This window comes from Emys orbicularis, chromosome 9, assembly GCF_028017835.1.
Source record: "Emys orbicularis isolate rEmyOrb1 chromosome 9, rEmyOrb1.hap1, whole genome shotgun sequence".
Taxonomy (NCBI): Eukaryota; Metazoa; Chordata; order Testudines; family Emydidae; genus Emys; species Emys orbicularis.
Window position 1 is genome coordinate 78,215,041 of NC_088691.1, and position 22,721 is coordinate 78,237,761.

Consider the following 22,721-nt stretch of genomic DNA (forward strand, 5'->3'; position numbering starts at 1 on the left):
CTATAATTCCAAGGCTAACAAAGGCCAATTTCCTCTATTTTCATGCTCAGATACCATGACAACCTACTGTGCCATAAATACATAGAGATAAAAAAAATAAACAGGTAAATTATTCATGGGGCTGCAGTTGCATAGAGGTGTCACCAGCTATGAGTGTACAAGCTCAGTGATTTGTGCAGTCAGGAGTCAATCATCCAAATCCTTCTTGTGTTTTATTACATTTTAATCTAATACATGGATTTAAATTTTAGATTTACACCCAGTATAGACTTCTGCCCTTCCTCTTTTCTCTTTAGCACCGTTTCATGTCTCCCTCTGCTATGGCCCTTACCCCTAGCTGCCCCAGATGTTACAGGTTAGATTTTTTCCAAAGCCCCCAAATTTACTTGATTGCTGCATCTGCTCTAAGCTCCCTCTTGCGGGGGTGGCTGCCACTTCAGAATACCTCTCAGCCCCTGTTCTCAGAACTTTTATGGGCTGGCATGAAAATGCAGCAAAGGAGGCGGTGAGGAAGCCACCTTGAGTCCTAGTCTCTTGTGGGCTGTAATATTTTGGTCTAATTTCAGTTGTCGGATTTATTGTGCAGGCGTTGGGTGGTGTTGGTGTTCTGTGATATATAGGAGGTCGGGCTAGATGATCTGGTAGTCCCTCCTGTCCTTGACTCTATGTAGCCCTATTCTTGGGCTACAGGAAATAGTGGTTGCCCATTATATTAAAGTAAGGGAGAGACAACAGTGTTCCCTCAGCAACCAGGGATGGTCTATCCTGGCTGGACATCACTGAAATAGTTGGTTTGAAATTACTTCAGTTGGCAGGAAGCAGCAAAGCTGCAGTGGGGAGAGAGTGCGGAGTCTAGAAGTAGAAAGGACAAAATAGTCTGCTTTCCTGCCCTGCCTGTTCTAACGGACTAGAAAATGGTTGGAGAGAGAGAAGCAGACCAGGGGAAAAAGGGAACATACAGCTCAAACAGGCCAGCTGAGTCCAGGAAGTCTAGGCAAGAGAAGAGTTAGCAAGTGACAACTATTTGCATTCTGGCTTATCAATAAGAAGGGGCCATGACAGATCTGGTACAGAAATTTAGCTAATAGACAATGGGTCCAGATGGGCTAACATCGATCAGGTGGCTGGCCTCAGGAGAAGGGGCCCTCTGAATACAGACAGTGAGTAGCACACAGCCCACAGCCAGGCCTAACCTTGACTTTCAGAAGAAGATCCAGACAATAGGTCTAACTGCCAATGGACTCTAGAGCAGTGCAAACTAACCAGACAGAGCAGAATCTTAGATACAGCAACCAATTTACCTGAGACCAAAATCAGCTGCAAAACCCCAGCAAGTTTCTGCTCCAGAATTCATCAAAACCCCTAAGGGTAGATGTACCAGTACTAGGGACTGCGACTGGAAGAGCAGTTTGGACTGTGTTTGTGATATGAGTTGGAGTCCTTGCTTGTTAGATAAGAATCTAAAGTCAATTGTGTTCATCCTGTTCTATTATGACAGCGCCACCCCTGTATGTGTGTCTGACATGAACTTCCCTTGAGAGCATGTTACATACGCAATCAGATGGGTGTCAGTAAACTTCTCAGTGGTCATTACTGCATAGAGCTAGTCAAAAAACAAAAGGAAAGGAATCTGCAAGAAAAATAAAATAAAAGAGTTTTAACATTCAAAATTTCAAAATCTGAAAAAAATTGACCAGCACCATAGTTGGTTAAAAATGAAGGGAGAAATTTTTCCTTTTTTATTTTTCTCTTCAAAATTCCAACATTTTGAAGTTCCGAAATTTTGACTCTCTCTGTTACTGATAATCCCTCATCATCATACATGTGTAATTTCCTCACTGTTCACTAGATACCTCACAGAAGAGTTTGACCACATCCCTTGGGTAGTAAGAGACTGTCTCTTCCAAAGGGAGAGAGGGGACTCAAGTAGGTTAAGTAGAATACAGAAACATTTCTCATTCCTTAAGTTTGGTGAGTGGGGGACAGCCAATGATGACAGCCAGGGGAGCCCCCATCATAAGTCAAGTCACAGTGCTCTCAAGTTTTAATTGGATATTTTTAATAGTCAGACTCTTAGTGAGTTAAGTGTCTTCAGGACATCATACAAACCAGCAGTCTCAACTCATGATAAGACAATAGAAGCCACCAGCAATAGTATGGTTAAATGACAGACAATCATATGCAGGTTTGGGAGTTATAAATTAGGTTATTTCAGCAGGTGCTGAAAGCAAAGCAAATCGTAAGTTCCTGGTTTGGCTGGAAGATTTAAAGATAAACTCTGGCTCTTGGCTTCAGGAATCAGCAAACAGAGACCTCTTCATGTTAGTAGAGATGTTCTGCATCTCATTAGAAGCAGCCCAGCCCCACCAGGGACTTCTCTATTGCTAACAATTTTACATGGAAGGCACTCAGATACTATGGTGATTGATGGGCAGTAGCATAAAACCCTAAGATAGTAATCATCTCCGCTTTTATACCTGATCCTTAATAGCTCCCATTTAAGTATGCTCTTTCCAGGTCTGGCAACTCAAGGAGATTCTTCAGGATGGGGCAAATTGTCTTGCAATCTCCAGAGACAAATTTTATCCCCAGCCTTGCTCTGTTGCTATGGAGTATGTACACTCCATCACAGCAGACTTCCCCACACTGCCCTGCCTCTACCCTGATCCAGGGCTCGTCTACCACACAAACACTCATGGCAAACTGGGGTGTAAATCTCCTGCACACTAAGTGTCCATGCAGACCCTGTTGCCAGTCATTAAAAATTCCTTTGTGCGCTTAGATCTACCCTGCTTTGAAATGACAGGGACAAATTAAAGCACAGTAGGAAACTTTCAGTGCATGGCAGCAGATTCCACATGGACACTTGGCACATAGCAGGTTAGTGCAGGGTAGATTTAAACCCCAGCTTGCTGCAACTATTTGTGTAGACAAGCCTCCAGAGCAACCAGCTCATGGACTGAGAAGATAGGTTGGTCACTACTGACCTTTCAGTCCTGGGTTAAATCTTCCAGCAAGTGGTTAGTAATAGTGTTTTGATACTGTTATCTAGGAGTTGGACAGAGACACCCCCCCCCCCCCCCCAGCTCTGTCTGCACAGCCAGGAGACAGGAAAGATTTTGCCAGTTTTGTTGATAACAATTATTTCAGCTTTATCTTTCTAAAGCAGCTTTGTGCATCACCTTCTACCATGATGTCAGCACAGCTCTGAGTAAAGTGCTTAGCTGCTGCTGCACAGCCAGAAAGGGAGTAAAAAACATTATCAAATAGCAAAATTACTGGACTGTTTCCTCTTATTTCTCCACAGTGGGGTGCTGGTTTATATATATATATATACTTAAATTAGAGGGCTCTTCCCATTCAATTAGTAATGAGACTGTAGGTCAGATCTGGAGCCAAAATCAACACAATATCACATAAAATAAGCAGGTTGCTTGCCTGGACAATTACTGAAAAAGCAAGACAGCATATATATGAAATGAAGCCAGCAGAGCACGCTCTTACTTCATACTGACCTCATCTCAACTTTTAGTCCCTGATCCTCAACGAAATCTCCAGATTCCTTCCTAGGCAGCTCACAGCTATTTCAGCCACACTGTGTGGGAAGAGGGGAGTGACTTAGAGAAAAAAAAATCATTAGAGCAATGACCATTTTAAGGGGATAGAAGGGCCTGTGCTTACAGTCACAGGCAGCTTTTGAAACGCAAAACACAGATCCGGGGTGGAAGGCTCCTCAATTTGTGGGAATAGCACTGAATTTAATGCCAAGCTGAGGGGTCTGCTCGTCTTAGTGCACCATTTGGTGCTTTGCTACCTATGTCTAGCCTAAAAGCACAACTAGCAGAGGCAAGGTTAGGATACTCTATGGCTATGCGAACCGACCTCCTTCTGCCCCCTAAGGGGCAAGATGCTTTATCATTAACTCTCTCACCTTCTTAGGGAGTTGATGGTGGTAAATAGAAGAGTGGGGATAAGGCAGAGGAGAGTGTGAGGGGAGTTATGGGAGGGACTTTGAGTAGAATAACCTCTGGGGGCTGGGGGCGGGTAAGTAAAAGATAGCATGGTGTGCAGTGTGTACCAAGTGGGATTTGATGTTACTTCTAAAGGGCTTACAGCATCATTCTCAGTAGAGACTTTAAAATCGTAGATTAGCCAAACTCAGGAAGGCTGATCAAAGCAGTTATCACCATTTCTGAAAGTGTCGCCTCCTGAGTCCTCCATTCCATACAGTCTTCCATTAATTATGTAATAATCAAAATATGATGCACTCCTGTTCCTCAGGACTGGCCACTACAATGCTAGCTACTGGTGAAATTCCTGTAGGGGCCTTGATAAGAGCCATGGAGTCTCTATTTGGCCCATCTCAACTCAAAGGACCAAATGGTCCCACGACTGTGAGCGCCATGCCATTCAGTAGCATTACTGAACACAGAAGCAAGTCTGTTCAGGAGGCACAACGCAGCTGGAAAGTTAGATAGCTGTGCATCCAAGGGCTCCCATAGTTAAAGTGGAATCCCAGTGTGGCATATGAGCAGCACAGTGCCTGCCCCCAGCATAGGAAATATTTGCCAGGAGAAAGGGATGTGCAGCCCTGTGCCCCAGCAATTCCTCGCTGCTGAAATAGACACATTTGGCCATGGTGTAATTTAGAGCAGGATTAAGGCTGGATTGATCCCTGGCTGGCCCCAGAAGTGGGGAAGCATAAAGTGGCATACAGCCATATTTATATCTCCCCACACTCCTTGTAAACTGAAGTCAGTGCAGCTTGGATGCAGCCCAGGATAAGGCCAAAGTTACTATGCTGAGGCGGCTCTCCATCAAAATTGCAGGTGGGTCACTCTGGTTCTCCTTAGCTACCTTAGCCCCTCAACATCGGCTCTGGCTGGTGGGCTGTTCTTTGAATTATGGATACTCTCCCTGAGTTTCTGTTGTTGCTTTTATAGATTCATAGATTCCAAGGCCAGAAAGAACCATTATGATCATTGCTGCATAACAGGCCATAGAACTTCCCCAAAATAATTCCTAGAAAAATATCCAATCTTGATTTAAAAATTGTCAGTGATGGAGACTCCATCATGACTCTTGGTAAATTGTTACAGTATTTACTCTCACCATTAAAATTGTACACCTTATTTCCAGCTTCAGCTTCCACCCATTGGATTGTGTTATACCTTTCACTGCGAGATTGAAGAACCCAATATTAAATATTTGTTCCCTATATAGGTACTTATAGATTGAATCATGTCACCCTTCTCTTTAAGCTTAATAGATTGAGTATCATTATAAGGCATGTTTTCTAATCCTTTTAGAATTCTTGTGGCTCTTCTCTGAACCCTCTACAACAGTGGTTCTCAAAGCCAGTCCACCGCTTGTTCAGGGAAACCCCCTGGTGGACCGGGCCGGTTGTTTACCTGCCGCATCCGCAGGTTCGGCCGATCGCGGCTCCCACTGGCCGCGGTTCGCCGCTCCAGGCCAATGGGGGCTGCAGGAAGCAGCGTGGGCCGAGGGATGTGCTGGCTGCCCTTCCTGTAGTCTCCACTGGCCTGGAGCGGCGAACCACGGCCAGTGGGAGCCGCGATTGGCCGAACCTGAACAAGCAGCGGACCGGCTTTGAGAATCACTGCTCTACAACATATCAGCATCCTTCTTGAATTGCAGGCACCAGAACTGGACACAGTATTCCAGCTGTGGTCACACTAGTGACAAATAGAGAGGAAAAATAACCTCTCTCCTCCTATTCGAGATTCCCCCATTTATCCCAGAATCGCATTCTCTCTTTTGGCCACAGCATCACGTTGGGAGCTCATGTTCAGCTGATTATTCACTACAACTCCCAAGTCCTTTTCAGAGTCACTGCTTCCCAGAATAGAATCCCCCATCCTGTAAGTATGGCCTACAGTCTTTTTTCCCAGATGTATATATGACACAGCATGCCATATTCTTCATAGCGATATTATTATATGACATGATTATGGCACAATTATGATGCATTTTATGCAAGATGGGTCATGTGAGATGTCATTGGAAAAGTTATGATTTGCCAAATACGATTATCCTATTTATGTGCATGTATCATTTTTGTATCTGAAGTTATGAATATTGACTATGTATCTGTATTTCAAATGTAGTTACACCTGGATAACACCCACTAGACAAGATGATTTCAGTCTAGATAGCTGGTTGGGAAGGGCCTATTCAGGGCAATGAGCCATTGTGGAAACAATAGGCCTTAAGAGAAGCTTATTTCCCACCTCGTAAGTCTTCCTGAGAATGCTACAAACAGCCTGTGAGTGATGGCTGCTATAACTCTACAAGGACATGTGACCAGGCCACATGATGCTGGACTCCATCTTGGGATGTCAGTATTTTTCCACAGACTGGTCTGGGAACCAAGTTTTGGAACAAAGAGTTCCCGCCCTATGCAAAAGCTATATAAGGCAGGGAGTGACATCATCTGTGGTTCTTCACTCCCCACACTGGAAGACTCCTGGAAACACCTGAGGAACAAAGACTGAACTGGGGGAATTGTTGGACCCAGGCTAATGGGATTTCTAGCCTGTGTCTCAAACACCTGGGGATTCCAAGCTGTAAAGCAAGTGAAGCTTACCCTTTAAGAATCTGTAGCCTGTTGTACCATCAGTTAGGGTGAGAATCTGCTATTCATATCCAATCTATTGAGTATATTAAGCTTAGTTTGTGTTTTTGTTTATTTGCTAGGTAATCTGCTTTGATCTGTTTACTATCACTTATTATCACTTAAAATTTATCTTTTGTAGTTAATAAACTTGTTTTTGTTTTAATCTAAACCGGTGAGGTTTGCCTGGAGTGCTTGGGGAAAATCTCTGCTAGGTTACCACAAGTGTGCATTGTCCTCTTCACACTGAGGCAGAGGCAGACCGGGTATTAAACCCATATACTGGCCAGATTTGACCAGGATAGGACGGTACAGCTCTGGGGTCCTAAACTGGGAAGCTGGTGGTTACAGAACCTGCATCTAACTGCATCTGGGTATGTCCCTACCTGGGTGAATGCTGGTGGAAGCGCAGGCTGGAGGGCTTTGCAGCTTGTCACAGCAGTACAGTGTGATGGGGAGCCCAGGCTGGTGGGTCAGGGGGCTGAGTGGTACCCAAGTTCCAGCTGACACCCCAGGGGGAACCAGTCACAGTGTACATTTACATTTAGCCATATTAAAACACATTGTTTGCTTGCACCTAGTTTATCAAGTGATCCAGATCACTCTGAATCTGTGGCCTGTCCCCTACATTATCTACCACTCCCCCAATTTTTGTGTCATCCGCAAACTTTATCAACGATGATTTTATGTTTTCTTCTAGATCATTGATAAAAATATTAAATAGCATAGGGCCAAGAACTAATCCGTGTGAGACCCCACTGGAAACACACCCATTTGATGACAATTCCCTGTTTACACGTCCATTTTAAGACCTATCAATTAGCCAGTTTTAAATCCATTTGTCTTCCATGATAATTTTATATTGTTCTAGTTTTTTTTAATGAAAATGTCATGCAGTAGCAGTCAAACGCCTTAGAGAAGTCTAGATAGATTAAATCAGCACTATTACTTTTTTCAACCAAGCTTGTAATCTCATAAAAACAAGATAGCAATTTAGTTTTACATTACCCCCCTTTAATTCTTTATTAATCAAGTCCTGTTTTAACTGCTCCATTATCTTGCCCAGGATCGAAGTCAGGCTGACAGGCCTAAAAATTACACAGGTGATTCAGTTTACCATTTTTAAAAATCGGAACAACATTAGCTTTCTTCCAGTCTTCTGGAATTTCCCCAGTGCTCCAAGATTTATTGAAAACCAACATTAATGGTCCAACAAGCTCAGGCAGCTCTTCTAAAACTCTTGGATGCAAGTTATCTAGACCTCCTGATTTTAAAATGTCTAACGTTAGTGCTGTTTAACATCCCCCAGAGATACTAGTGGAATGCAAAGAGTGTTATCAGCACCAGCTGTATCTTCTGTAGCTCCCTGCTGGAGCGTGTGCTACACAGTCTGGGGCACTGCATTGTAGCTGTCCCCAAATGGACACTTCTACATGGTTAAATAGCTGTGAATGATATATTGACTTGGGGAGTTAAAATAAAAGTAAACTAAATGTTTCACTTAGTGGGAGAAGGCCCCAGGTGTCCCAAGGGAAGAACTGCCACTGGTTCTAGCAACGAACTTAGAAAAAAATATTTTACAAAAATTGGTACATCAAGATCAGAGAGACCATTGAAAAGAGAGGCTAATGCTGTAAGATACTTTTCACATGGCAAACAACCAGCGTGGTAATGATTGTGTAGATTACAGTGTACAGCGCCAGTCTATTTATATATATATATATAAATAAAGGAAGTGTGAAGTGCCTGGGGACACTAACTCCTTTATTCTCCCCCATCATTCCTCCTACGCCCAGAAGCTCAAAAAAAATGTTGCTTTATAGCTGCCTAGGGGGTACAATGTCAAAGCCCTAGGACTGGCTCTGCTGCAAAGCACTGTAGAGTTAAGCTGTCCATTCTGAGCTTTAAACAAATAGGACTTGGTCCAAACTATATTGAGATTGTTCTTTTCTCATATAAGCAATGGCAGTGTGCCAGTTCCCATCATCCGGTGCAAGTCAAGGATACCCTTTGTCATCTACGCTTATGTTCTGTCTCCAAGATGTCTGAATTACCCTCCCCTGGGTTATATGCCTACAGTTTTCCAATCAATAACGCAATGCAGTTTTTAAAAGAACAAAATAACTTTGTAGAGCACTACTATAAAATTTTAGCAAATCTGGTAGGAGGATCAGCACCATTACTTTCCCTGATTATTAATTTACTGAGTGCCAATAGTGTGCATGGTGCTGTACAAGACATGGTCCCTGCCCTAAGAAATTTACATTCTAAAATTACACAGAAAATACAGTTTAGATACAGTGCACCAGACTTCCCAGGAGATGCCGCAGTCCCAAAGAAGTACTGATTTTTTTAATGTTCTTCTGACTTTGGTAGATTAATGAGGGTAGGCTTTGAAAACAAATGTGTTAAGGAACAACTGGAATAAAAACAAGGTGGTCATTTGACCAATGAAAGGGAGGGAGTTCCAAGAGTAATGTGTGACATGGGAGAAGGCACCACGACGAGAGTGGCAGAAGGAAACAAACCGGAAGTTAAGTAAGGAGGAATGGGTGAAACTGTGGCAGTGGGTGGGGAGAAGAAGGATATGAGAAATAGAAACTCCCCAACAGACTGCCTTTCCAAAGCAATTTTAACAATACTCAATGAAAGCAGGAAAGGCTTTCTTAGGACTCATCAAGCTTGAATGTAAGAAAGGGGTTGACTGTTGCAGCAAAACGCTACCCTGAGTTGGGGTGATGCAGACTCACACCACCTCAGTGGAAACTCCAGAAAGGATTGAGCCTCGGGAAAGTACAGTCCCACCCAAAACACTCAGGTGCCCAGGGTAGTGTGCTTATTGCATCATCCTGTAGTGCAGCATACTCCCATCTCCACAGCCAGATAGTGCTGCTGATCTCGGGGTGGGGAAGGGGTTCCCCTGCCCATTTTGGGATAACATGCTTCTAGAAGTGCTAGGACACACAGGGAGTGCAATTGTGCTAGGACACTGCACAAGGGGAACAGCGTGGGGAAAAGCTTCTTCCCTCTTCTGCAGCTGGTGAGCAGCAAGCCACTTGACCCAAAGAATTTACACATGCCTTCTGGAGGGCTTTCACTGGAATAACAGCATACAAAATACACTAGTACTAGACTAGAGTACAAGCTGCAGAGCAGTGTTAGAAAATGGGTGTGATGTCTCAATAAAAGGAGCTTTCAGGTTCACAAGCTAATTTAACAGAGAACAATCTCCAGCTACCAGTAGAGAAAAAACATATTACCTGCCGCACATGCTCTTTAAAAGAGAAAATTAGAACATTAAATACTTGTGAGTGAACATATCTAAATCTCATAAGGAACTTTAGTCCCTTCATTATAAACCTCTCATAGCCCAAACTAAAGCCAATTTGTCAATAGAATTTATCCTTGCCCTGTCTGCAGTTGGCAGGCTTAGTGTGATAAAAATGAATGTGCTGGCAGTGTTTCTCCCTGTCTCTCACTTGCCACTGATCTGCATAGACAGTTTCTAATACACCTCTACCCCGATATAACGCAACCCGATATAACACGGTAAAGCAATGCTCCGGGGGGAGAGCGCGGGGGGCTGCACACTCCAGTTGATCAAAGCAAGTTCGATATAACGCGGTTTCACCTATAACGCGGTAAGATTTTTTGGCTCCTGAGGACAGCGTTATATCGGGCTAGAGGTGTACAGTTTTTGGTCAGTTTTATTTGGCATAATTGAGCTCCTGTTCCAGACAGACAAAAAGCAAGTCTCACATTTTTGAGGAGGGTCTCTGTTCATAGCTGGCTGTAGGAGTTGAAATCTAACTGGAGTTTGTGGAGCTTTACTCTGGGGGACGATACAAGTCTTCTGCAGTTACTAAAACCAAGCAGGGCTGGTGCTTCCATTAGGCGACCCTAGGCGGTCGCCTAGGGCGGCAGGATTTGGGGGGCGGCATTTTGCCACCCTCGGCGGAAATTCAGCGGCGGGGGGTCCTTCCACTCCGGATCTTCAGTGGAAATTCAGCGGCGGGTCCTTCACTCGCTCCGGGACCCGTCGCCGAAGTACCCCGAAGACATGGAGCGGAAGGACCCCCGCCGCCGAAGACCCCAGGCCCCCTGAATGCTCAGAGGACGAGTGCTGCCGCCTAGGGCGGCAAAAACCCTGGTGCCGCTCCTGAAACCAAGAGTTTGTAAAACTAAATCCTGAGGAAAAAAAATGTGTGACTATTAAGGATCTGATTCTGGCCTATAAAGGGGCCCACTCTACACCTATTTTACACCCACCTACTTTACAGCTCCTTACACTGCCAGTGTGGTATAAAGTAGCTAGGATTGCTACCTGGCTCTTTTTTGTACTGCTTTGCCAGTTAAAACATTTAATGTGCCTTTCTCTCCCCAACACCACTTGACCAAGGTTAGAATTCGCTATAGGGGGGAGGGATAGCTCAGTGGTTTGAGCATTGGCCTTCTAAACCCAGGGTTGTGAGTTCAATCCTTAAGGGGGCCACTTGGGGATCTGGGGCAAAATCAGTACTTGGTCCTGCTAGCGAAGGCAGCAGGCTGGACTCGATGACCTTTCAAGGTCCCTTCCAGTTCTAGGAGATGGGATATCTCCATTAATTATTATTATAGTTCACACCACTGTAGACCAGACTGCAGTGCCCTGTTAGGATAAGGTCAGAAAAATAAAAAGCTACACATATTGTGGGGTTTTTGGTGTAAAATGTTTCTCTAAAACATTTTTGTAATAATTAGCAATAGTCGGCACTAGAGCACTTTGTGTTGGCATTCGGTCGCCAGATGTTTTTTTGTATCTCAAAGGTGGCAGCCCTAACAGCAGCCTTAGTACAAATGAGAATCAGGACCTAGGTCTGCTGGAGAAAGTGTAGAGAAAGGGGAAGAAATGCAGTTTTATCAACTGAGTTCTATAGCAGGACCCTTAGCTTGGTTAACTAGTTTCAAGGATTTCACAAATGTCACTTCATTTATCTTTGGCCAGAGGATTATATATTCAAAATTTGTCTTAAAATGATTCAGCAAGTCACTGACCTCACTTCAGTGGAGTTACATCAGGGATGAATTTAGCCCACTGGGCTTAAGCAGTTTTTACACAGTAAACCACAAGGGCATATAAATACCTCTCTTCATTTAAAAAAATAAAAATAAAAAATTGGCAACGTATTCTGTTGCAACCCAAGAGTCATTTTCCATAAACAACACTGGTATACATAGTGACCACTGCATCAATGGCGCCCTTGATCCCTCCAAGCAAAACATTCTTAAAGTAAAAATATCAATTTATTTTTATGTTTTCTGAATGTAGATTATGGACAGAAAGGGACTGTATTAATTTCTTAGAAAGTATGGACTTCACCGCTCCACCCCTCAGCTAACAGTGGGTGCATTTTACTTTATCCTGTTTGATGATTTCTTAAGTATTTACATGTTATCACCAATAACCCATATGTATGATTTGGGGTTTTCTTTTACATACAGTGCCCAATGTTTAAATCTATAATCCTATAAAAAGATAGATTAAAAAAAGAAATCCTAGCTGAATCCTCTTTTTGTATCACCTACACAAGACTCTTCCAGTGATGAAGGCGCTCTGCATATACATTTTCTAGTTTTCAACATGAACATTGCTCAGACAGTTTTAAATAATGTTATCATCCATGCAAAGGAGGCAGGACTATGGAAAAGATAAGATGACCGCAGCAAGAGAACACTCTGAATGAAATCACTTTTATATAATAAGATTTTCATTCTTTCAAATCTTCATACTAATCAAGGGGAGAAAAAAAGACCAGAAACACAACAAGGCATGTGCATTTTGAATGACTCTACTTTTGTGCACAACCTTGCAAATCTGACCCATCCTTAAGGTTCTCCTGGATATTCAAAGCCAAGTCCCAGTCACTGAACAATTTACATTATTCATTATTTAAAGGAAAACAAAGGGCAAAGAATACTAGTAGCAGATGAATGTCTCAAACGCTGAGACAATGGCTCTGTTAAGGAAAGATGGTTTCACCAAAGTTGGACTGAACAAAGCCACTCTCCCGAAGCACCATTAAGACACACAAAACCCCACGCAGATTGCCAACACAAGTTACTTCCTTCTCTCTTGCCCTCCACAAATTATTTGGGCTCACTTTGGGAGGAGAAGCTGGAGAGGCCAAAGAAGAGTCTTTGGCTGACTGCCATCCTTCCTTCACAGGTCTTTCCTGGCAGCAGTTTTTGGAAGCCACGACAAGTTTCCACCCACTGGAAAAGCACTCCAGGCCTCCTCTTCTTCCCCTCTAGACTTCTCTCTGTTTAAAATCCCTCACCCACCCCACCCCACCTCCCTTGACTTCATCTAATTTCTCATTCCCCCAAACTTCTCTCTCTGCCCTCAGCATCCATCTCTTTTCTGAAATTCACCTAATTCCCTCCCTTACCCCAAACACCTAGTTCTCTCCTCCCTAGCTCTCTAAATAAGTCTGTCTTTCCCCAACTGCCCTTTCCCAGTTCTCACCTTCCCCAGTCCCAATCCCTCCCCACCTTCTCTTTTCTATTTCTGCATATTCCCCAGGCCTAAAATTTCCCCCGTTTCTCCTTCCCCTCCTTTATAATCTCACTTATTCTCTTCTCACAATTGCTAGTGCCTATGCCCTCTCCCAAAAATCCAGTCTCCTGCCTCTCACTAAATTCCCCCATTCCCTCCCTTTCCCAAACTCACCTCATTTTCTCTCACCCCAAATCACTTCAGAACTTGTGTTTTCCTTCCTGTATGCATTCTCCCTTCCCCGAAGGCTCTTCCTGCAATCGCAGAAAAGTTGGCTACAGACCTGGCAGCTGAATACATCTCCTCTCAATTCAGCTCCCTTACTGCTTGGCCTAGTTGCTCTCTCTGCTCTACCCTGTAATAAAGCAGAATGCTGCAGTGTGGCCCAGAGAGGTTGCTGTCTGAAGACAGACCTAGCTGCTTCTCTTTGCCCAGCCAGCAGGGGATCAGAGTGGACTATAATGGCTTGATGGAGGTCACTCAGAAATCTAAAAAACAGTCAGGGTCAGCTGGGACTGGAAAAATGGGAGCTATCAGGTAACAATTCGAGTTGGGCAAATAAGGGATTTTTCAGTTTGCTGGCAATTCCAGAAAAAGAAAAAAAAAACTAAAAAACATTTTGGTTTAGATTGAACTGAAAACATTTAAAAAAAAAATTCTGGCAACAAAAGGTCAGAAAAAAAAATCAAGTGAGGTTGAACAAAATGTTTTGTTTGATGCAACTCAAAATTTTTCATTTTGATTTTGGGTATTTTAACAAAACCAAACAAGGACTAGATTCACAAAACAGCTGGAGGAAGAGTTTCCAGTTTCCCTGTAACTTTTAGCCCAGTGGTTAGGGTACTCACCTGGGAGGCAGAAGACCAAGGTTTAGTTCTCCCTTTGCCTGATATGGACAATGGAGATGAATTTAAGTCTCCTACATGGCAAAAGGGCATGTTAGTCACTGAGCTATGGAATATTTTGAGGTGTGCTTTTTCTCTCAAGCTCCCCTGCTGAAGATGTTCCACCTTGTATAAATAATAAACTAGTCATTTGAACTTGGGTCTCCAATTTACTGGGTAGGTGCCTGAACAACCAGGCTACAGCATCAGTCTTAGTACTGCTCTCTGGCCCAATGACTAATCATTGTCACTATGAATTACAGTACTATGATTTGTAATGATGAATGACTATGAAGTACCACTATGAAAGACAATGAATAGCTATTGGGCGAGAGAGAAAGAGTAACAATTCTGTTATAATTCAAGGGTGTTACGATGACCACATAGAATGCGGGTTACCCAAGTTTATAGGTTGTGAGGATGAATGTTTGTGAAGTGCTCAGATACTATGGTGATGACCACCACAGAAAGGCCTGAAGATATGGGCCAAATTCTATGATCCTTAATTAAGAAAAACTCCCATTGACTTCAGTTTTCAAACTGGCAGTTTTGTTCAATGAAGGACTATTAAATTTGACCCTAAATATATACTGCAAATACAGATGGGGGCATGACACTCCTCTTACAAATACAGTACAATGATATAGGTATTTTTAATCAATATCAGAACATAACAATGGTGGGGTGGGTTTTTCCCCCCAAATCTTAACCAATTGACTAAATGGGGTCCAAACCCAACTTTCCAAAATATTGAAAATAAAATATTCTCACTCAACCCAGTGAAAGGCCTGCTCTGAACCTCAGGGCATTAGCAAACTTTTCAATGTCACTGACCAGCTTTTCTAGAGAATACTCGGAACTCACTAGATCTTATAGGTAAGTAACCCTCCCTATGAACTCAGTATGATCTCGGTCTATTCAAATGTTCTCAGGGTTTCCCAATCTCTAAGAATTAAAAATATCATTCTGAAATCATCAATAAGTATAGAATGCAAAGTCTTTCATAAATTTACCTTTTTTCAGAGGCTGACTGTAATATGTCATTCACAGTCTGTAGAAAAACTACCTTTAGCTCAGGGGTTCCCAAACTGGTTCGTGGCTTGTTCAGGGGAAGCCCCTGGCGGGTCACGAGGCGCTTTGTTTACCTGAGCATCCGCAGGTACGGCTGCTCGCAGCTCCCAGTGGCCACGGTTCGCTGTGCCTGGCCAATGGGAGCTGCGGGAAGCAGTGGCCTGGCCCGAGCTGCGAGCGGACGTACCTGTGGACACTCAGGTAAACAAAGCATCTCATGGCCTGCCAGGGGCTTACCCTGAACATGCCGCAAACCAAGTTTGGGAACCCCTGCTTTAGCTAAACTAAAGATGCATCTGACTCTGACCCACAAAGTTTGTTTAGCTTTGGATTTTGGTTTAGGCAATTTTAGAAATGAAGCAAATTTCAAATCCATAAATAAACTTCTCCAAACTTCAGGGTTATCAGATTTGGTATTTTGGCTGGGCTCAATTCTAATCTAACAGATTCTGAAAACATAACCATCTGAGCATGCCATTTTCTTTCATAAATTGTCACTTTAATTTCCTTTGAAGACATACAGCTTTTTAAATGTGGGGTTAAATTCTTTGTCAAGAATAAGAAGCTGTAAGGCTGCCAAACAAAAAAAATACCGGTCTGAACAGTAACAAGCATAAGTGTTTCCAATATTTTTTCTAAAGCTGTATTAACAATTTTCATTAAAGATTTCTTAAACCAGTGATCAGCCAAGACCATTTGCTTTGGGAATGAAACTGGATACCAGAGGGCCATGATTTTTTTTAATCTTTTCTCTGCATCTGTATGTCAAATGCTGCTTACTACACAGCTTTGTATTAAGGTATGGAAACTGAATATATTTGCACTCTGTGAATGTTGGCTGTGTATAAAGTTGGTTTTCTGTTTCTCTGCCTTGTTATTCCCTCAAAAATAATAAAAAATATTTGTATTTTAATTACTTTTACATGTACATAACAAATACAGTTTCCTTTCCACACATGTGACAACGTGGCACAATTAAAGTCTTTCCACGTGTGACTCAAATCTTAGCTCTGGCCCCCAAGTAAACCTAAAATATATCTATAATGGGTAAGGGAGGGAAGAGCAGTAATTTAAATGGAGATACTGATATTAAAGGCAATTCCAGAACTAAAATATATCTATCATCTTTCTTCAGAACTGTAGTTTTCTGGACCAACTGAAGTCGACTTTCTGTTTATTTTTACTGACAGAACAAAACATTTCCCCAATCCATGTTCACGTAAGTGATGCTCAACTCTATCTATCCAAATGGTCTTCCTGAATATAAGCCATATCAGCATTAAGTGCTTAATACAATACTTGCTAAAATCTATGCTCTCTCAGCTGGACAAGTATATCCATTAACATTTAATGAAACAGCTTTAACTTTATCTATAAATGTATTCCATCTTATTTTTCCAGCAACATTCATAACACAAATCAGCCAGTATTAGAAGCAATAAAATAAATTTAGATTTAAAATAATGACTGTGAAACTCCCTAGCTATATAAAAATAATTTAAAGAAGTTCAGTAAAGTAGGCATGCTCTCAGTGGAAGATGGGATTATTTTAAAGACATTTTGATCTAAACTATGCAGTGTGTACCTTGTAAACAAGACTGTTTCAAGGTTATAGAGCACCCCCTCCAAATATGAAAACAGGGGCCTCTGAACCATTCAGAAGGCAGTGAAAACAATTCCCACTTTAAATGGTGCTTCTGTTGAGAGATACTGGAGAATTGTGAAGTGGGAGGATCTCTACAATCTATAATTACTATTTTACACAATGTAAAATTAACCTGTAGAACTCACTATTACAAGACAATACTGCGCCCAAGACTTTAGCAGGATTCCAAAATGGATTAGACATTTTATTTAAATAATAAAAACACTCACAGTTACAACAGACAGGATTCAAAAATTATCAAAGACCAAAAAATACTCAAAGCCACATGCCTCAGAGAATAAGCACTGACTGCTGGGGTCATGCAGAAACTTCCACAAAAAACATGGTCTTTGAAACTTGTCCATTATAGGATTTCTTGCATCTTCTTCTGAATCACCTGGAACTGGCCAGATACAGGGTACTGGACTAGATGGACCACTAGTTTGATTTGGCACCAGATCCAAACTTCCACAGAGTTTGTATTCAGGTTTTGGTTCATTCCATTATAGAGCTATGGCCAAGCCATCTAGGGTTAACCAAACCTTCATGCAAAATTCACTGTTGTTCAGATCTGAGGGTTTGCTTTAGGCCCATCTAGGATTTTGACATTGTTCAAAGCAGGAAACAAAACATGTTGTGAAAGACATTGTCTTGAACTTTAAAAAACAATTAATATATTTCAGTAAATATATATGCGTAGAACAACATGTGGAACTACCATTCAGCAACATGTATGTTACCACTGATCCTCTCACAGCTACACTATTCCCAAGCAAATTGTTTCTCTCCATAAAGAAAGGCTCTATGAAAAACTGCACAAACCAGTTTCTTGAAGCATGTTACAACTGTGAAGTTTATTTCACAATTTGGTGATATCAAAATAATATTTATAAAGCCTCTACTCAACCACTTCAGACACTGTGCAATACTGTAACTACATTATGAAGCACAAAAAGACATGGTATTAAAGAAAAACTTTATCAAAATTCAATGGAGTCGAAAAATAAGACTAAAAATGGGGAAAATATGCAGGGAGTAAGATTAGAACCATGGGGCCAACAGTAGTCAACATAAATAACATCTCAGAAAAGAAAAAAGTGAAGGAAGGTTGTTGTTTTTTTAAAGTGGGGTGATATGAACTGAGACAACAGAGGAGTGAGTTACATTCATTATGGGCCTGTCACCTTACGCGTGGCACAGACAGGTCACATAAGAGTGCAAACAGCCATCAAGCCAAGTCATGAAAGAGAGTGCAAATGTAGGCTAAGTCTACATCATTAAGGGATTTAAAAATCAACAACTTAAATTCAATCTGCCACTTTATAAACAGCTAATGCAGAGGAAACAGGACAGGTGTGATAGGACTGCAATTGCTCAACCCAGTGAGAAAACATGCTGCTCCATTCTGAACAATCTGTGAGCAATAGAGATGCTGAAAACCTGATAAGAAGGAATTAAGTCGTGCAGCGAAAAGGACATGAGTTGCTGTTGTGAGGTTGTCATGAGATAAACAATTGTGTGGTCTGCGCAAACCATGTGGAAAAACACCTTTATACCATCTCTGACACATGGGGGCTAATCTGTGGAAAGGGCATGGTCAAAAATGATACCAAGTTTCTTAACCTGACTAACTATTTTAAAGAGACAAGGTGCGTGAGGTAATATCTTTTACTGGACCAACTTCTGCTGGTGAAAGAGACAAGCTATGGAGCTACACAGAACTCTGAAGAAGAAGAAGAAGAAGAGCTCTACATAGCTCAAAAGCTTGTCTCTTTCACCAAAAGAAATTGGTCCAATAAAAGATCTTCTCTCACCCACTTTGTCGCTCTAATATCCTGGGACCAACACTACTACAACACTGCTATTTTGAAAGCATTTTTAAAAATGCATTGGATGTATGCAAGACTCTTAGCTACAGTTAACAGATATGAGGACTGTGACACAGGGAGTAAATTCAGATATTGAACAGTTAATGTAGGGGGAATTATTTGGAGTGATACAGCGGAGATGGCAAAGATGCTTGGTACAGCTGTTATGGAAGCTGTAAATGTGACAGTAGGAAGTTGCTTTCTATATTTTGAAGCAAAGAACAATTATTTATCTTATAAGAGCTATTCTACTACTATAATCTGATTTGGGAGGGAATCCTTGGGACCTGGTTTAGTTAACATTTGCTTCTGACCCATGTAGTCATTACTATGGCAGGACATCTTCCCTTCAGTGATATATGCTGCTTACATGGTAGGCTTTAAATACCATCAGTGCAGCCTGTTTGCACTGCTATACAGATGATAAAAGGGATCTCTCTCCAATCATCACTCTAGTTTAAGCCTTGACTAATGAATGGCAGCTTTTATGTGCAGACCTGCAGGTCCTAGAGATTTCAACTTTATGAAACTGAACTCCTATAAAAAGGAAGCCTTATTAATCTGCCTCCATGCAGACACACCTAGGTCAAGAACCCAGGAGTATCTACCTGCAAGCTCACACTAAGTCTACTGTGTTATATGATGAGCAAAGGCTTGATGACGGAGTACAGATCGGGGAGTGGGTTCTTCTGAATTCTGATCCTAGCTGTGCCACTGATTTGCTGCATAGTCTTGGGCAAGTCACTTAGGGCCAATGCTGCTCTAATTTACACTGGTATAAGACTGAAGTAACTCCCTTGAAGTCAATTAAGATAAACTCCAGATTAATGCCACTGTATTTTTACACTAGCATAAATGAGTAAAAATTATGCTCTTTAATCTCTATGAGCCTCATTTTCTTCCTCTATAAAATGGGGATGATAATACCTGCCTCATAGCTGTGAGGATTAACTGATTAATGTTTATAGAGCCCTTTGAAGAAGGTAACTGCTAAGCACTATTCTTACTGTACTCCCTATCTTGCAACACTGAAGCTGTTTGCACTTTTGGAGCATGAAATGAGTGGATGTCTCTCGACTTGACTACAGCAAATGAGTTTTCTCAGTGGGGTGTAACTGAGAGTCAAATTAATACAGTCAGAAACAAAACTGCTCAAACTTTCATTGGGTCAGTCATTTCCAGCATGTCAACCCTTTTCTCAATCACTGCACCAGCCCTTAGTGAAATCCAGGAATGGCCTAACTGGGTGGGGGAAAACAACCAAGAAAGTCTCATCACAAATATTAAACCAAAGCCTTTTCTTAGGTTTGATAACTATGGGTAAGTATCACCCCTGCTTCTTCTCAAACCCTAGCAAGATGCCTACACTTCCTGATCTTGAAATTTCAGAGAATCTCACCACTTTCTGTGCTGTTGTCTTCAAATCTTGTGAATTTCAGGGCTTCCTGGCATGAGGGGTACAATACATTCTGAAATGCAGGATGCCTTGCAGTTCATTCAATGCTAAGACAACAGCACAACAATGCTCACCAGAAAGAATACAAGACTTTAATATTATTATTCATAGCACCTAGAGACCACAACTAAGGAGAGGATAAACTAAAGCTTGCTGAGTAGTCTGGGGCAAGGTTGGGTCAGATGATAAATGGTGGTTAAAATAAAGCATGATGTTCAGACATATAGTAAGAGACAGTTCCTGCCCCAAACCATTTATAGTCTAAATATATAAAATGGGAGGAAACAAAGACAGAGAAAAGTGAAGCAACTTGCCCAGGGCCACAAAGCAAATCAGTGGCATAGCTGGGTTTAGAACTCAGGTCTTCTGGGTCCTACCCAAGTGACCTAGCCTCTAGATCGGAGTGGCCAAACTTACTGACTTGCTGAGCTGCATATGATAATCTTCAGAAGTTTTGAGAGCTGGGCGTGGCAGCTGGGGCTCAGGGCTTCAGCCCTGTCGGGTGTGGCAGCCGGGGCTCGGGGCTTCAGGTGCCTCCCGCAGGTCTGAAGGCCCAAGAGCCCCCTCCCTGCAGGGCAGAAGCCCCACCACCCTGCCACAGGACAGAATCCCTGAGCTCCCCCTACCCCAGTCTGGTGGAGAATGGGATGCGGGGAGGGGGAGCGCCGTGAGCCGTACTTTAACTGTAAAAGAGCCGCATGTGGCTCGTGAGCCACGGTTTGTCCACCTCTGAACTGGATTATACTATCACCCATTTGGAGCATCACCAAAGGTAGGGATTATAGAGAGGGGCTTGGCAGAGTTGGGGTAGATCCATACTAGGAAAAAAGGTAATTTTTTAAACCACATTAGCTAGGAGACAGCCTAATGTTTACCCCAGTGTGCTAACCTATGTTAAAACTGTACCTGCCTTGTCCACGCTAATATTCTACCATGTTTTAGTTAGCTAATGTGGTAAAAAAAACCATCTGTTTTCCTAGTAAAAACAAGGCCTTGGAGAGGGAACTGTGGCTGTTAGGAAGGAGATAATAGAGTTCTGGGGAAAGATGGGGTTTTTGAAGGGAATGAGGAGAATATAACTGACTTTGAAGCAGGGAGGGAGAAGAAGGAGTAGGAGAAGGGAACCTTAAAATGTTTGAATAAGAGAGAACAAGCATCTAAACTGTTTGACTGTCTAAACAGAAATTTTTAATTTTTCAGATCTCCCATAGACTCATCCAAACTTGAAACCCTATCAGAGTTTAAATAGTGCACTGATTTAAGTTTTCTGTGCACACTAAGCTTTTAAGTAATAAATGTTCAAACTATTTATTTGGTCTTTCTATGTTCACAACTATTCACTTCAGTCCACCACAGCCTATTTTCTATGGGCAAAGTTCTTATTTCAGTTGCACCTGAAATATGTAAAATGTGGAGTAGTTCAGTGATACCACTGGAGTTTTACACTGATATAAATCTAGATCTGGAATAACTCCCTTGATTTTGCTAAAGTTTACACAAGTGTAATCTGGAGTAACTCCACTGACTTCACTGCTGTTCCTCCAGATTTTACAGCAGTTCAACTGCTATAACAATTTGTCCTTACTACAGAGTGCCCACAATGTTCAACAAAAAATTTTGATTTCAGATCTTTAGTAACTTTGTTCCACAGCTGCTGAACCTTGCACTTCCCCTGCACTGGGGCTACCATAATGTAGTTCTTAGTATTTAAAATGCAAATATTTTCTCTTTAGTATTTTACTTTCTGATTCTGAAGGGAGTATGAGCTATTCTGTTCCATAATCAGCTGTGATTGTTAACGAGGCATATTGTATGGTTTAGTTGTACTATTTATGCTTTGTTTTAACCACCATTTATCATCTGAACCAACCTTGCCCCAGACTACTCAGCAAGCTTTAGTTTATCCTCTCCTTAGTTGTGGTCTCTAGGTGCTACAAATAATAATATTAAAGTCTTGTATTCTCTCTGGTGAGCATTGTTGTGCTGTTGTCTTAGCATTGAATGAACTGCAAGGCATCCTGCATTTCAGAATGTATTGCACCCCTCATGCCAGGAAGCCCTGAAATTCACAGTGTATCAGTGCTCATCCCTAGCCTAAAATGTCTGTGGGCTAGCTGATTTGAGCAATTTCATCAGGCTCCTGTGGAAATTTATTGTACTTCTAGTCAGAAAAATGACTGTAAAAATGTAAAGCAAATTTACTTCCTGTAGCTGCTCACCTTACTGAAATAAATAAGATTGTATTTGTGTTATCCCTGCAGAGCCAACACAGCTTTGGGACAAGCAGCTGGATTCTCTCTCTCATATGCACTATCAACAGAATATTTTAGTGTGGCGTTGCGATTGCCGAAGTAGCAGCAGTGATGCAAGCAACAGGCAAAATCCAGCTTGACTCTCAGATCCCAGGTGGAGACTGCAGCACTAGGAGGTAGAAAACATATATTTTTATTTGTAAGGTGAACAAACTGGACCTGGAAGTTGTTGAGAAAGAACAATACAAAAAACTCGTGTCATTTTCACGGGGTCACTTATCAGAACATAACCCCTGGCTGGCCATAAGCACAAGCAAAGTACAGAAGCTGCTTGGCGTCCCATTCTTTGTGGGAGTCTTGCACCCCACACAAACCC